Here is a 14715-nt window from a genome sequence, read left to right on the forward strand (position 1 = left end):
CAGCAAATTGCAGCAGTAATGTATAAAAAAAACTGTAAAATCCAATCATCTGGTACCTCTATCAGTTCATTGTGTCATCTGACGCCTAGGATGTGCAGAAATTATGTATCCAATAAACCAGACAAGAAGTAAATATTCTACGACTTGGACTGTAGGGTGATGTCGAGGTAGTCTACTCCAGTGGTCACATAAATGACAAGCTGCAATGTTTCAGACAGATAGCCATTCTTAAAAAGATCCTACAGCCGTCTTGAGCATGGCCGTTCGTGAAATTAAGTGGTTGATTAAAGAACGGCCATGCCCTTTTCAAGAGTTAATGAGACAGCTTTAACAACACTTGTTTATTTAAAGTCATAATTAAAATTATGGTTTAACATGTTTACGTCAAATGTGTTTTGTGGTAAACATACACAATCACAACATTAAACCAGTTTAATGTTAGTGATTTTGCAGCTTAGTCTGTCTACCTATTTTTCAGTCTTCTTCACTGCTAAAAATCAAATATGAACAAGCAAAAATGTTTTTATCAAGCCTTGAATTCACATTTTCCTCACTAAAATGTATTGACTTATCAAGAAATTTTTATTTTAATCAAAAAAGTTGTATCTTATCAAATTTCATTTAGTTTTCTAACCCGCTTAATCCAGACCAGGGTTGCAAACACACACTAAGACAAATTTAGTGTTGCCAGTTTACCTAACCTGCATGTCTTTGGACAGTGGGAGGAAATTGGAGCAATCCAGAGAAGACCCACACAGACATGGGGAGAACATGCAAGCCTCATGCAGGGAGAGTTTGGGATGCAAACCCTTGTCTCCATTCTGCGACGCAGGAGCACTACCACCACACCACCGCACCACACCACACTTACTTTAAGAAATCTTGTTTAAGTAAATTTTGTTTACCCCATGAGCATATTTTTTTTGCCAAATAAAAGCAAAACAACTCCCCTTTCAAGGTTTTTTTTTCACTAGTTTTTGCAAAAGCATTTTTTGCAGTGTTAACGAATACCCCCAGGACGTCTAACAGGGCAGTCATCCAGTATGCATAAGGCAGAGGCCTTCCTGGACAAGACCCTGATTCATCACAAGGCACTTTCACAGACACAATTACACTAGGACAAGTTATTGTCACCAATTATTGTAATATGAACATCTTTGAGGTGTTGGTGGAAACTGTACTTTAATTAAGAAGAAGAGAAAATGCTGATGTGGGTAGATGAGGACTCAAATAAAGGTATTAGGCGAAATGATGAAAATATCTTCAGGACATTCTAAATCATTATTACCCTCATCCTTCAGCTACATTTTTATTAGCCCAGGTTGATCAAGTGGCCAGTCCAGAGGGAAATATTCCCCTGCACACACATATTTAATCCAGCTTTGTCTTTTTTTCTACCTCATTGCAATCAGCTTTGCCCAAGGCCAACAGTCTTATCAATGTTTTATTTCTATTCATATAGATGTTAATCATCCACATATCCATAGTATTTAAAAAAAGAAAAACACGTTTTTGCAGTTGACAGGAAAGTCAGCTCACATTCATATTCATAAAAATTTTAAGTGTATCATTTTCTCTTCCTCATCCATCTTTCTGTTGGATTTTGCATTTTATTATATGTTCATAATAATCTACAAAACTGAAGGCCAGCCCAGTCAATTTCTTCCTTGATTGAAATGGCACTGCTATTTTGCGGTAATTTGAGCAGCATATATCAAAGGCTGGTAACGTTATGTGCTACGATGTATCACCTGCAGTGTTATAACATTTACCGAGCAATGTCTAACCCAAATTACATAACACACCAAGTCATGGACTGAAGACATAACACATGTAACCATGTCAGTCAGTAGAAATATCAATAAGGCAAAACAAAATATAAGTAAACTGAAATTAGGACACTGTCGGGCTCTCTTTGGCCTAGCTGGCATGCAGCATCTGCGGGTCTTTATTGTAGTTTAACATTCACTCATAAGTCAAGTCAAGTGGCTTTACTGTCATGCCATCCATACATCATATTGCAGTATACAGTGACATGAAGTAACGTTCTCCAGAACCGCAGTGCAACATATATACAAACACAGGACAAGTGCAAGACAAGTAAAGAACTACAGTATGCTATACTATACAATAAATAGACAAATCAATAAAAGGTAATTGAGTAGATATTAAATTGAAATGGATAGTAATTAATAAATAATGACAACTAATCAGATAAACAAGAGAAGTAACAAAAGTATAACATATAAATAAACTACTAGAAGCAAATCTGAGGGTACAGAGCAACACAGAGTTCAGAGTCTGGACAGCCAAGGGTTAGAAGGTGTTGCAGAACCTGCACAAAGCTTTTTGCCTGGTCGAAGTGGGATAATGAGACCATGGAATGGGTGGGAGTGGTCTTTCACAATGCTAAAGGCTTTGTGGATGCAAAACTTGGCAAGGATGCCTTTAATGGAGGGCAGAGTGGTCCCAACGATCTTTTCTGCTATGTGCACTATCCATTGTAAGACCTTGTGGCAAAAAACACTGCAGGTTCTAAAGTAGACGGTGATGCAGCTAGTCAGAATACTCTCGATGTTGCCACTTTCTATGTGGAGTTCTCTCATTCTTCCCAGTTCTGTCCCCAGCATCACTAAAATGTTTCTATTAAATTATTAATTTGGTCCAGCATGTGCAATGGTGCCCTGTGATGGACCTGCACACCCTTTACCACAGTCCTAAAGCTGGATTAAAAGGATTTGTCTAAATAACTGGATGGCTGTTTCCTGCCCATGCTTCCATCTATTGCCTAATTCCCCTTGCTGTACTGTATAAGTAGTTTCTAAATGTTTTTAAAGCATTTATGTTATGTGCTTCACTTTTCAAAAAAAAGTATCAAGCATAAGTTGTGTAGATAATCATTAGTTATGACTGGGTCCTTTGATGTATTGATTGAGGACTTTTTGTCTAATTGCTGTGTAAAAAATGTTCACTTCAAATTAACAAACACACAATAAACTAAGAAATAATCCTAAAGAAAGTGACAACTAATATATTATTATTGATTTTAGATCAACGTTTGCTTATAATCCCTCTTAATCTTTTCATTTTTTTACTCAGCATGAATGATGATTTTGTGAGTTGTTGTTAAGTTAGTCTACTTTGCTCATTTTTATTGACAGTGCTTCCTTGAGTATGAATGGACATGAAATGCAATAATAGGTCACATTCTAGATGATTTAATAGTCACTCCTTTTCATCTTTATATAATTGTAATGAGTCATAATTAAAATAGTCTGACTGAAGTAAACAGGGAAACGGCTGCAAATTGCTGTGCATTGTGGTCCTCCTTCATCCAAATGAGTGGGAACAGCTGCACATTAGTTTAATAACTGCCACACTTTCCATGAACCATTACAAGTCTCCGGTGACTTTTCCAGGGTCAGAATTGTAATAAAAAAGCAGAAGAAAGCAACAGGAAAACAGAAAAGAACAGGTGGTGCACTAAAGAGTGCTGCCGCTGTAAAACAGCACAAAAGTGAGCAATGAGGGAACAGTTTAGGAAACTAAATGGGAGTTGAAAGCACAAGCCTCATAAATCTTTACTGTTACAATCAATCGTCACTACACTATTACTGGAGATATTCCATCCATCCATTTTTGGATCTGCTTAAAGTAAACTTTTCAAATTACTGTGAATTTTATAAAGCTCCGATTCAAAATTATTACTGTCATATACCTTGTTTTAATTCAATATATCTATGCAGGAGCTGTACTGTACTAGTTTGTGATAAGGAAATTAAAATAATTTATGTAAAATTCTGTCAGAGGTACATTATTAATTTATAATGCCGTCTGTGTTTGTTTTCTTTATTTTTAAATAGTTATACTTTTTAATCGTCATTTCAGGGATGTTATCACCACCTTGTCTGTTTTACCACCATTTTGTTTGTTTAGAACGTTTAGTTGCTATGATGTTTCATGTAACCCATGACATTATGGCTGCCATGCTGTCAAAGCTAGCAATGCACATATCACACGTCACAATTAAAATTTTAACGTAAAAACTTCACTAATGTTTGCCTGGACTAAAATTAGTAACTTAGGAAACTTAAGAACTTTGCTTTTGCCATTTTGCACTTTGATGACCAATATTGTGTCTAAGGACTTCCGCCATTTGTTTTGAAAATCCCATTGAATTCTGACATGAATTCGGAGCTCATCCAGTGACCATGAGAATTTTTCACTCTTTTTTGTACAAACAGTGCAAATGAATCATTCTGAAAGTTTGAAACATAGCTGAAATCCCAAATGGGTGTGAAGTATTATTATGTATGTGATCACATATTAGACTTGGACAACATGATAGCAAACTAGTGAGCACTACTGACTCACAGACGAGACCAACATCTACCTTTGTTCATGTGTTTTTTTTTTTTCCAACGCTTGCCCATTTTTTTCCCAAATCCCAAAGAGAAGTGCATGAAGCTAATTTTTAAGTCTTCTTTGTCCCACTGCAACGTGTGCCCTGCAATGGACATGGTATCTAATACAAAGAACTCCACATCCCTATTACTCTGATTAAGCACGTTATAAAATTAATGGATGGATATAATACCTGAATAAAGTTAAAAATGTACTTCTTATATACTTTTATACCTCTTACAGACTTGCACATACAATATTATAAGACCATATGTAAGTTTGTACTAAAATGTCATTGCTAGGTTTAATACCAAAGCTTCAGCATTTGCAGTAAAATGTTGTTAGTATTCAGTTCTGCTCTCCAAAGCTTTGATCGTTTCCTCACTGTGTCCTTCAGTGTTTTATGTGCTGTTTAGCAATAGAACTTTACATTATAAACATTACAGCAGTTGGTTTGGTTGAGGGAGAAATAACGACGATTGCAAAAACTCATGATTGCATGAAAATTTATATGACAATTATTAACACTTTTGTATATACGGACATTTTTAACCGTGTCATGTTAGGCCATTACATTGAATTGCAGTGCAAAATTCTTGTCAACAGAATACACAGGTTGCATTTAGAATGCTAAGTAGAGCACTGAGGAGGTGTACTTGAGTGTCTGGTGTATGGAGTATACTGTTAACATGTGTACTGTAATGTATTCTTGAAAATGGAACTGAAAAAGTTTGATATATAACAATGAATCAACATTCTGAGAAGTATTAAAGGAGGGTAAAATGGGATATTTAATCACTGTCTGTATATTTTTTCTTTACTTTTTTTTTGTTTTGTTTTGTAGTATGCTCATTGCACTCACTGTAAAGTTACAGGGGAGCAACCGTAAAATGAAAACTAAAGCTCTGACAGATGGTACTCAGCGCTTGACTCCTGCTGGGCTCAGCAGGGTCCACAGCTTAGAAGGTTAGGTCTGTCAAAAAGATTGTGCCTATTGAGTGAATAACAAAGTGTGGACTGCCAGTCTGTTACATCTAATGAACTTAGATTTTTCTTTTGTCGGCCAAAAAATCCAGTTCACAGTAACTTTGCAGTGCCTCATAAACATTCACTTAGGATGGGAGTCCAGCATGTCACATAAGAAAACGGGGGAAGGATTTCTACCTTAAATGACCAAACCCTGAAGCCGCAAGATAAACTTTAAAACAGGTAGGCCTTCTCCTGAAGTTACAGTATATATGTATGCATGTATGTGTGTGTGTGTGTGCGTGTGGGTGTGTGTGCGTGTGTGTGTGTGTATTCTCACCATAATTGGAGTTAATGATGTAACAGATTTCATGGCAGGGAACAGCACTAGAAAAAGAGCAAGGAGGAAACAACAAAGGGGGGACCCCACACTTGAGTGTTTTGAACTCAGGGGAAGTCACAATTTAAACAATGGATTAAGGGTCATTTTTTTCAAAAGTGGGCAAGCAATTTTTTTATGAGGTGCATATTTTCCTGCTTTTAACTATTGGAATTCTTAACATTTAACTTTTGAGTGTTATCATATGTTACTTTTTTTATTTTGTTTTGTTTAATAAAGCTATCATTTCACAAGGTTTCCTAATTTATATTAAATTTAACAGTACATTTTTGGAATTACATATATTAACTTATGCATAGTATAATAATTATGGCAACTAAGAATTAAACAAAAAGTAAAATGTCTAAAATACACTTTGTAATTATTGCATATATTTAATCACTGCTTACTTTAATACTAATATAGAAGTTATTATTTCTCATACTGTATATCTCTTTTTGAATAAAAGAAATGCAATACTATTGGAAAATGCGCTGAATGAATTCCGGGTTACATAGTCTTAGGGTATAATAAGAAGAAATCGAAAAAGCTTTATTGTTAAAAATGTTATCATAGAAATGTTTATAATAATTAAAATATTGTCTTTCAGTTTATATTACAACATTATACTCTATAGTTTTAGGCATTTATGATATATGTGTTTGTGATACAGTGACTAGCGCTGCTACCTCACAGTCCCAGGAGACGGGCTTCAGATCCTGCAGCTGCTTGTGTGAAGCTTGCATCTTGTCTCCAGTTACTTTATGCATGACCATGATGTGCGTGTTAAAATTGAACGACTAATCTTACATGTGAGTGCAGGTGTGCACATGAGTGATGGGCTGATGTTGAACTACTTCCTGCGGTGCTCCAGATGCTGCTGAGACTGGAGGCCCAACAACCTCAAACTTATTTTAATTTATTGACCTTAAACATGTATAATATATATGTACTGTATACTGTATACATTCTGTATATATATGCACAACATTAGTTTGGCTGTAAATTGACAATTTCAGGGACACGAGACCACCATCAATGTCGGCACTATACTGAATGTAATGGATTATCTTTAAATTCTTCCCTGTTTGTTATCCCTTTTTTCAGGGATGGCTGCCTTGATGAGTCTTCTCCATTTTTGCCTGCCCTTCACATCCCTCAACCCGCTTTCCCTCATTACTCTTAATATACATAATCTATCCACCTGACCATCTGTCTCCCCTTCATCCTTCTTCCTGTTACAGACAAGAATCTTAGACAAGGTAAATTGGGATGGTATGAGGATGTGGTTAGAAGAAATGAATGGGAGATTATTGAGAAAATCAGGTGTGATGGTTGGTGCCCAGGAGTTGTAAGTGTGGATATTGGACAGTGGAGGACAACAGAGTTTAAGTTGAGTGTCTGCAAAGTCTTTAGGTGGCAGCAGGGAGACTTTGTAACTAATATGTGGTGTCTTATTCCCCTTTCTGATAGAACAGGACACCACCAAGTAAATTGTCAGTTTAAGAAAAGGTTGCAGTCCAGGATTAAGCAGGATGCCCTCAGGAGTTTCCTAGGCCATTTATGATCATAGAATTGATAGCTTCTCTGCTTCAGCAAAACAGTTCCTCATTGGGTCAAAAGACCAGTTAGGCAGGAGTCAGGAGAAATAGTTGGGCAAGGGATTAGCTGGTGGAATTAAAACATGTGTATACACTGGCCATGATAGATATTAGGTTGTTCATTTTAAGTGGTTTTATGTTATGCTTTTCCAATAATTATTTATTTTAGTAATCAAGAGTGTGCCTTACAGACCACTCTATATTTAAAATGATTCTACTGTCCACCCCATCATCATTCCACTTCTTGAGCTAATGTCTGAATTGTAGTAAGCCGGAACCTATCCAGTCTGTATTGGACAGAGTGGAGGATCCAGCCCTGAGTGGGACACCAGTGCTTCACAAGAAAAATATTGACTCAGACAGGGCCAATTTAAAGTCAACCATTAACCTAACATGCCTAACATAACCTAACATGTCTTTAGGGTGTTGAGAGAAACCAGAGAACTCTGTGAAAACTCATCAGTCTTGTATTCAAACCCAGGTTCATGGAGATGTCACCATGCTGCCCCTATTTTAAACTCTGAATAAACCTTTTTTTCTCTTCTAAGTTGCTTGCAACATTTCCAGAATATATTATAAAATAAAACTTGCAGTCTATGCATAAATCCAAACTGCAGTTATGGGGGGCCTAGGGCCTATCATCACACCATCAGAAAAGACAGGAACCAGATCTGGACAGAGCACCAGTTTTCCAAGACATAATGATATTGTGTAATCAATAAAGAAAGTCATTTAATAATGTAAATAGTACAAACCCAATCAATTATTGTTCTAAATTGCTGCTTGTTAAAGTTTGATTAGATAAAATGTATATAACTTATTTATACTAAACATGATATACAGAGTGCAGAGTGTTATTCAGCCAAACTAACTAAGCATGGTATGTAGAGGTTCAATGATTTAGGAAAACATTCCACTACTTATAAATGTCTAATAGTTAAAAACTTCATTTTTTATTTTATCGAATAGTTGTTTTCCTTTATATGTACACACATTAACCTATATGTTTTTGTGTGGGTAAAAATGTAGGTTAAACTACTCCGTATTGCATTCCTACATAAATGAAGCACATTTAGAGAAAAAAGTGGCTTCTCATAGCAGCCTGGATGGAGCATTACTGTAATGAAACTAATTAATTAACCAGAAGAGGGAGCTGATGGCACATCTGAAATGTGTCTCAAAGCTGTTAATTCAGCTTATATTAAAATGTCTGCATTATTTGTGTGTTCAGTACTGTACAATGCACTTGGCAGTAGTAGATGTGGCTAATCATTTATATCCTTTGGTGTATTTGCAGTGTATCTTTAACAAAAGTGTCATTAGGAAACCATGTTTTACAGTTCACCTCTTTGCTTTGTGTGTATAGTTTAATAAATTTGCCATCTGACCCTCGCCATTTGTCAATATAAAAGTACACTGACAACTCAATTGTGCGTGTTCAGAAAATAAGGGATAAGGTTTAACTTTATGTTTAAGAGGTATATTTTTTTATTTTAATCTATGCCTAAATAACTTAGCTTAGTGCATATTAACCTTTATTATATTATAGGTTATTATATTAACCTTTCATTTAACCAAACAAGATTGATTTAGTAGTATCTTCACTTTGTACAATGTCTTATGGTTTAAAATGTTTAATGCTAATTATACCAACACACTCCTTTGTAGTAAAAACTTAAAGGAATAAGGATCTCATTCAATTTTGTTACAAGGTTCTGTCCTGCGCATCTATCTATCTATCTATCTATCTATCTATCTATCTATCTATCTATCTATCTATCTATCTATCTATCTATCTATCTATCTATCTATCTATCTATCTATCTATCTATCTATCTATCTATCTATCTATCTATCTATCTATCTATCTATCTATCTATCTATCGATCAATTAATGTTTTCTGTGTAGAAGGAATTCATGTAATGGATGAAATAAAAAACAACTTTTCATTTGTAACTCTCTCTTTCTCTCCACCTCAATTTGTTACAGGATCTGAAAGTTCAAAATGCCAAGACCTTTTTCAAAAGAAACAGCTCCCAATGGCCAGATACTAAACGAAGAAGACAGAACAGAAAAATGCAACACGTGCCGGTTCCCTGTCACCATGGTAACCATTAGAGTTTACCAATAGACAATATTTTACCCTACAGAGGCTTTGTTAGAGAAGAACACGTGCCAGATGTTTCTGTGAGGCCACTATTGTAGAACAGCAGGGATTAACCGCCAACAGGCACGCTTTCTTCCACTATTGTGGATGTTGGCTTAGAACATTTTATTTGTTATCTATTAGGTAAAACGGAGTTTGTCCACAGGGTGAATGAAATTCTGTAAATAAACCCAATACATTTTAATTGAAAGTGTGTGATTAGGCTATATTAAGTTTATGTATATGTTAGATGTGATGTATTTCTTTTGAACAATACTGAAGGGACAAAATATTAAAGGAGTTTGTAGTTATTCACTTGAATTGTACCAGACGTTATTATAAAGTCATTGTGATTAATTCATACTCAAATTCTCCTAATCCAATTTAGAACCATGGGTGTAACAGATATTCACCTACAGACTAATCAAAAGAAAGGATAAAATAAGTTTCAGTAGTTGCCACATTGTCAAAAAATATCTAAATTCTAAATTAAACAAGTGTGTTCCTAGTTGTTTCTTTTGCCTAGGCGAAGTTAATATTCAATACAATTCATTCTTATAAAGCACACTTTACCTGAAAAGCTCATGCTGCTACAGCATTTATGAATGCCATGTAGTTAAAACACAAAGTGCTAAAAGACCAACAGAGAAAAAAAAATCAAGCAGTTTTAATATCTATAAAGACAAGTACTCCTATGGCAACAGTATTCTTTAAAATAATATCAATTACTTAGTGTTGAGGGTTTTTTCCCCTTTAATAGTCTCTGATTCCATCAGATCATGTCACAGAAAATAACAACAATTATCACAGAAAACCATGTAGCTCTGACATTGAGTCCATCACTGGGGAACAATAAATCCTCTCCAAGATACACCCTGTGCCACCACAGGACGGGAGAGGCTGATTTGCTGAACCAAAACAAATATACAGTTATTAAAAACCAAAATTAAACAGCCTTAGTAACTGCTCCAGTAAGCATATGCAATGCCAAAATAATGAGTCCTCAGTTCAATTTATACTGACGTTTTGTGTTTCCATTTACAAGCTCAGAATAAAGTTCACATTAAAAAATGTTATACAATTAAAAGAACACACAATACTGAACACAAAACACCATGTAAAATATCCACATAATGACTTATTAAAATTCAGTTCTTAAAGGGAATGCATAAGCAAATGGCAAAAAATTATTATATAATTCAGCGTCAACAGAGAAAAGAACAAAATTCCACACAGATTTGATGGAAGCAAAGAAAAAAATGCTGAGTTTTATAATAACAGGGAAAAAAACAACTCTTTGTCAACTGGTTGACTGGGCCTGCTCCATTGTACTTTACTACAGGCAACTATCAAAGAATTGGGCAGAACAGAATGAAGTCTGGCGTTAAATCCAACAGTCATTGGTGACACCACATTGATTCTGAGGTCCTGTCCTGAAGTCAGGCTAACTTGATCAAAAAGGCAAAGACACAAATTGCTGATGGAAGGAACCAAGAAGTGATAGAAAATGCAAAAGCCTTTGTAGTTGTCAATCTTAATGTCTGCTGTGCGTGTTAATAAGCCTTATGAATAGCCTCACTACTTAACAGTATACACTGTGCTAACTAACATAAGACGTTTTCTGCCTCCTATCCCCGCTATTTTAAAAAGAGTTGCATTTTGTGAGTACAGTGTACTCTGTGCTTTACTATTATTCTAATCAAAAATTAATTTTTAAGATTAAACTGAAGTCGTATTTTACAAAGTATATAAATAGTGCCTGGTTAAAGCAAATGGTGCAAATGTAGGATGATTCTGTTTATTAATTACCAGTGATGCAGGTATAGGAGAAAAATAAATAATACAAAGTATTTTCTTTGAAAAAAGCAAAATCTGCTTTCTCATAATAACTAACTTAACTAATATACCTTTTTAAATAGTAACACCACATACGATTGCAGTGTATCGCACTTGCTTTACCTATGATGTATATAATGTAACGTTCTCAGACCTGCCTATCTATTCATGGTTGTACATGGAGCCTCTCCCAGAAGTTATGGGCACACTCCAGGAATTGGCACCTTTTCCAGGGCATAATGATATTACTTAAACATTAAAAGCAGGCATTCAGTGATCTAATTAGTTCATTTTACTTCTAAGTTATTGTTTGTCAATATGAATATATTAATTACTAAAGCAGCCACTCCTCATAGAAGACATCTCTTTGATGGAACATCAGCTGCTTGCATGTATTCATTTCAGAGTAAGTCAACTTCAAAAAACAACACAACACTGTTCTTGCCTTGCTCCTGTTGCTGTGCCAGTAATGCCTGGTACTGTGGAACTTGAATTTGGATCAAGTGGGTCTGGTAATGTTATTTTAATATATATACAATATAGATGATATGACAGAACATAACATTCTAAACCATGCATCAGCCAGTCCAGGTTTGTAGTAAGCCCGAAGAACATCAGCACAAGACGGGGGACCAGTCCATTGCAGGTCTTCTATATTTTAATATTTCAAAAACAACGACACACACACGTTATTGGCTACAAGAAGAGGTCTCACATTTTTAAGTCCTATTATTTTAAATAACAAAGCAAAACTATTGTGCCTAGTAGACTTCACTTTAAATATCCACTCTGAAGTTTCTTAGCTTTGTTTGTATTTGTTAATTAATAAGTACTTATTAGCTGTATATTTCTCTTTAGAAGTCTTAATCATTATTGTGAAAATTATTGCAATAATTACTTCATTAAATTATCAAGAATTCAAGAACATTTATTGGATTAATAGAATGTGGGGTTAAAAATGAATGTTTTCATTAAACAAAATCTTCCTGCAGGGATATTTAAAGTGTAGTTTCCTTAAATGTATTATTTTTTATCGTATAACTTTTATTTTTATATATATATATATATATATATATATATATATACATTAATGATTATTATTACAATAAACTGCAGGCAGATCCAGGTAAACTTCAAAATGTATAGCCATTTGTGATATTGATTGTTCTAAATGGGTTTGTATGTAAAATACTAATTAATTTATTCATGGAAATGGATGCTACTGTAACATATTCCAATATAATCATTTTACATTTTGCCTTTAAAATGGCTACATCTTTTTGATTTAAGTTAGAGGTCCAAAGATGTATTAGAAGCAATTAATATAATGTGTGTCTGGTCACATTTCCCAGATAATCTCATTTCAAAGTTCAAAAAGTTGAAAAAACTCAAAAATCCAAGAAGATTTCAATTTGTAACAATATACGTGTGAAATTTACATTACTTTAATTAAGTTATATACAGGTAGAATCAGTTCTGATATTGTAGCAGATGATTTTTTTAGATCAGCAGATTGTGACTCTTGTTTGTCAAGTCTTGAGTGTAAGTTCAAGTACCAATACGTCGGTTGGGAGCATGCACTGATATAGCGTGTTAAGCACAGGACAAACTATCAATTTCATTTGAATGTGCACAATATTTTATTGTTAACATTAATGCACTCTTGGTATTAACAAATTAAACCTTTTTATAGCAATGTCATGGATTATTAAGTCTAGACACATACATCCGCTTAATACACTTTTAGAAATGTGTGGATTTGAGGCCTATGCTTGACACATCTGGCGCAATGCAGAAGTCAGGTATAGATGGGGTGCCAGTTCATCACAGGGGACCTTCAGACACAACCTCATGCATCCCTAATAACCACCAGTCAATCTAACACACACACAGACACACACATCTCATCATGGATGTGGGAAGAATTTTCAAACTCCACACAAACAGTGACCAAGTTGGGATGTAAACCCAGGCTCCTTTAACTGTAAGGCATCAATGCTACCTTATGCACCACCATACTACTCCAATGCTTGTAATGTATTTTAAATTAAAGAATGGTCCTTTAAAAATCATTCCTGCATAAGAATACAGAGAACTTGTCACATACAGAACATCATCTGTCATAAGTGTGGTTTAATATTCTAGAGCTACTGAAATGGGTTTGAATGTGTGCATTCATTATATATAATTTTCATGCATGAACCTTAAGGTAGGCACATTGTTTGTAAAATAGTTTTAGAGCTGATCCTAGAAGAAGAAAATTGTGTTCTGAAATAAACACAGTATTGTCGAAGTAAATTTGCATTTAGTTTGTCAACACATTTAAAATGAAGACTTTTCTTAGTTTACAGTGTCATCTTTGTTAAATGGGTTGACTGAACAATTTTTATTTCCTATTTTGATGATACAGAAATAAAGAGTATTAACCATCAGGTCTTTTATTACCACAGCCATTATGAAGCTAAACATAGTTTAACATTGATTTGATTTTGACCTACTTTATAAATTTATAATATGAGATTTCTGTTTTGCTTCTTATAGACCTAATCTAGGTTTTATCTAATCTAGTATTATATCTTTCTATATAATTTACTTAAGGGTTAAATATTAAACTATTGTCTCTGCACTTATACAATATTGCAATTATTTTTCTAGTTTTCATTAGTTTCCAAAGATCAGTTACAGTTACTATACTTTAATCTCTTGACTAGAATAGGAATGGTAGACAGGACAACGGTGAAGTGCTTATGGTGCTATCTTACAATTCCCATTGCCCAGATTTAATTTCTAGTTCTACTCGATGTCTGTGTGGAGTTTGTTATCCTTCCCTTTGTTTTCTTGGCTTAGTAGCTTCTAACTCACCCTGTGTGACAGTGTGTGGGCCGAGAAGTGGACTTCACCCTTGATACTGTTACTGTGGGTTATGCTCCAGAGACCCTACAGTGAAAAAATAGCAGATCCAGGAGATAGATGATTGCAATTTTTCTAATTGAATAAGTTAATCTCATAGAACAGAACATTTTACTGATTATTGAATTTATGAAGGTATGTTACACAAAGGGTGGCACGGTGGCGCGGTGGTAGTGCTGCTGCCTCGCAGTAAGGAGACCTGGGTTTGCTTCCCGGGTCCTCCCTGCGTGGAGTTTGCATGTTCTCCCCGTGTCTGCGTGGGTTTCCTCTGGGTGCTCCAGTTTCCTCCCACAGTCCAAAGACATGCAGGTTAGGTGCATTGGTGATCCTAAATTGTGCCTAGTGTGTGCTTGGTGTGTGTGTGTGTGTGTGTGTCCTGCGGTGGGCTGGTGCCCTGCCCGAGGTTTGTTCCTGCCTTGTGCCCTGTGTTGGCTGGGATTGGCTCCAGCAGACCCCCATGACCCTGTGTTAG

The sequence above is a fragment of the Erpetoichthys calabaricus genome, chromosome 15 (assembly GCF_900747795.2).
Source record: "Erpetoichthys calabaricus chromosome 15, fErpCal1.3, whole genome shotgun sequence".
Taxonomy (NCBI): Eukaryota; Metazoa; Chordata; class Cladistia; order Polypteriformes; family Polypteridae; genus Erpetoichthys; species Erpetoichthys calabaricus.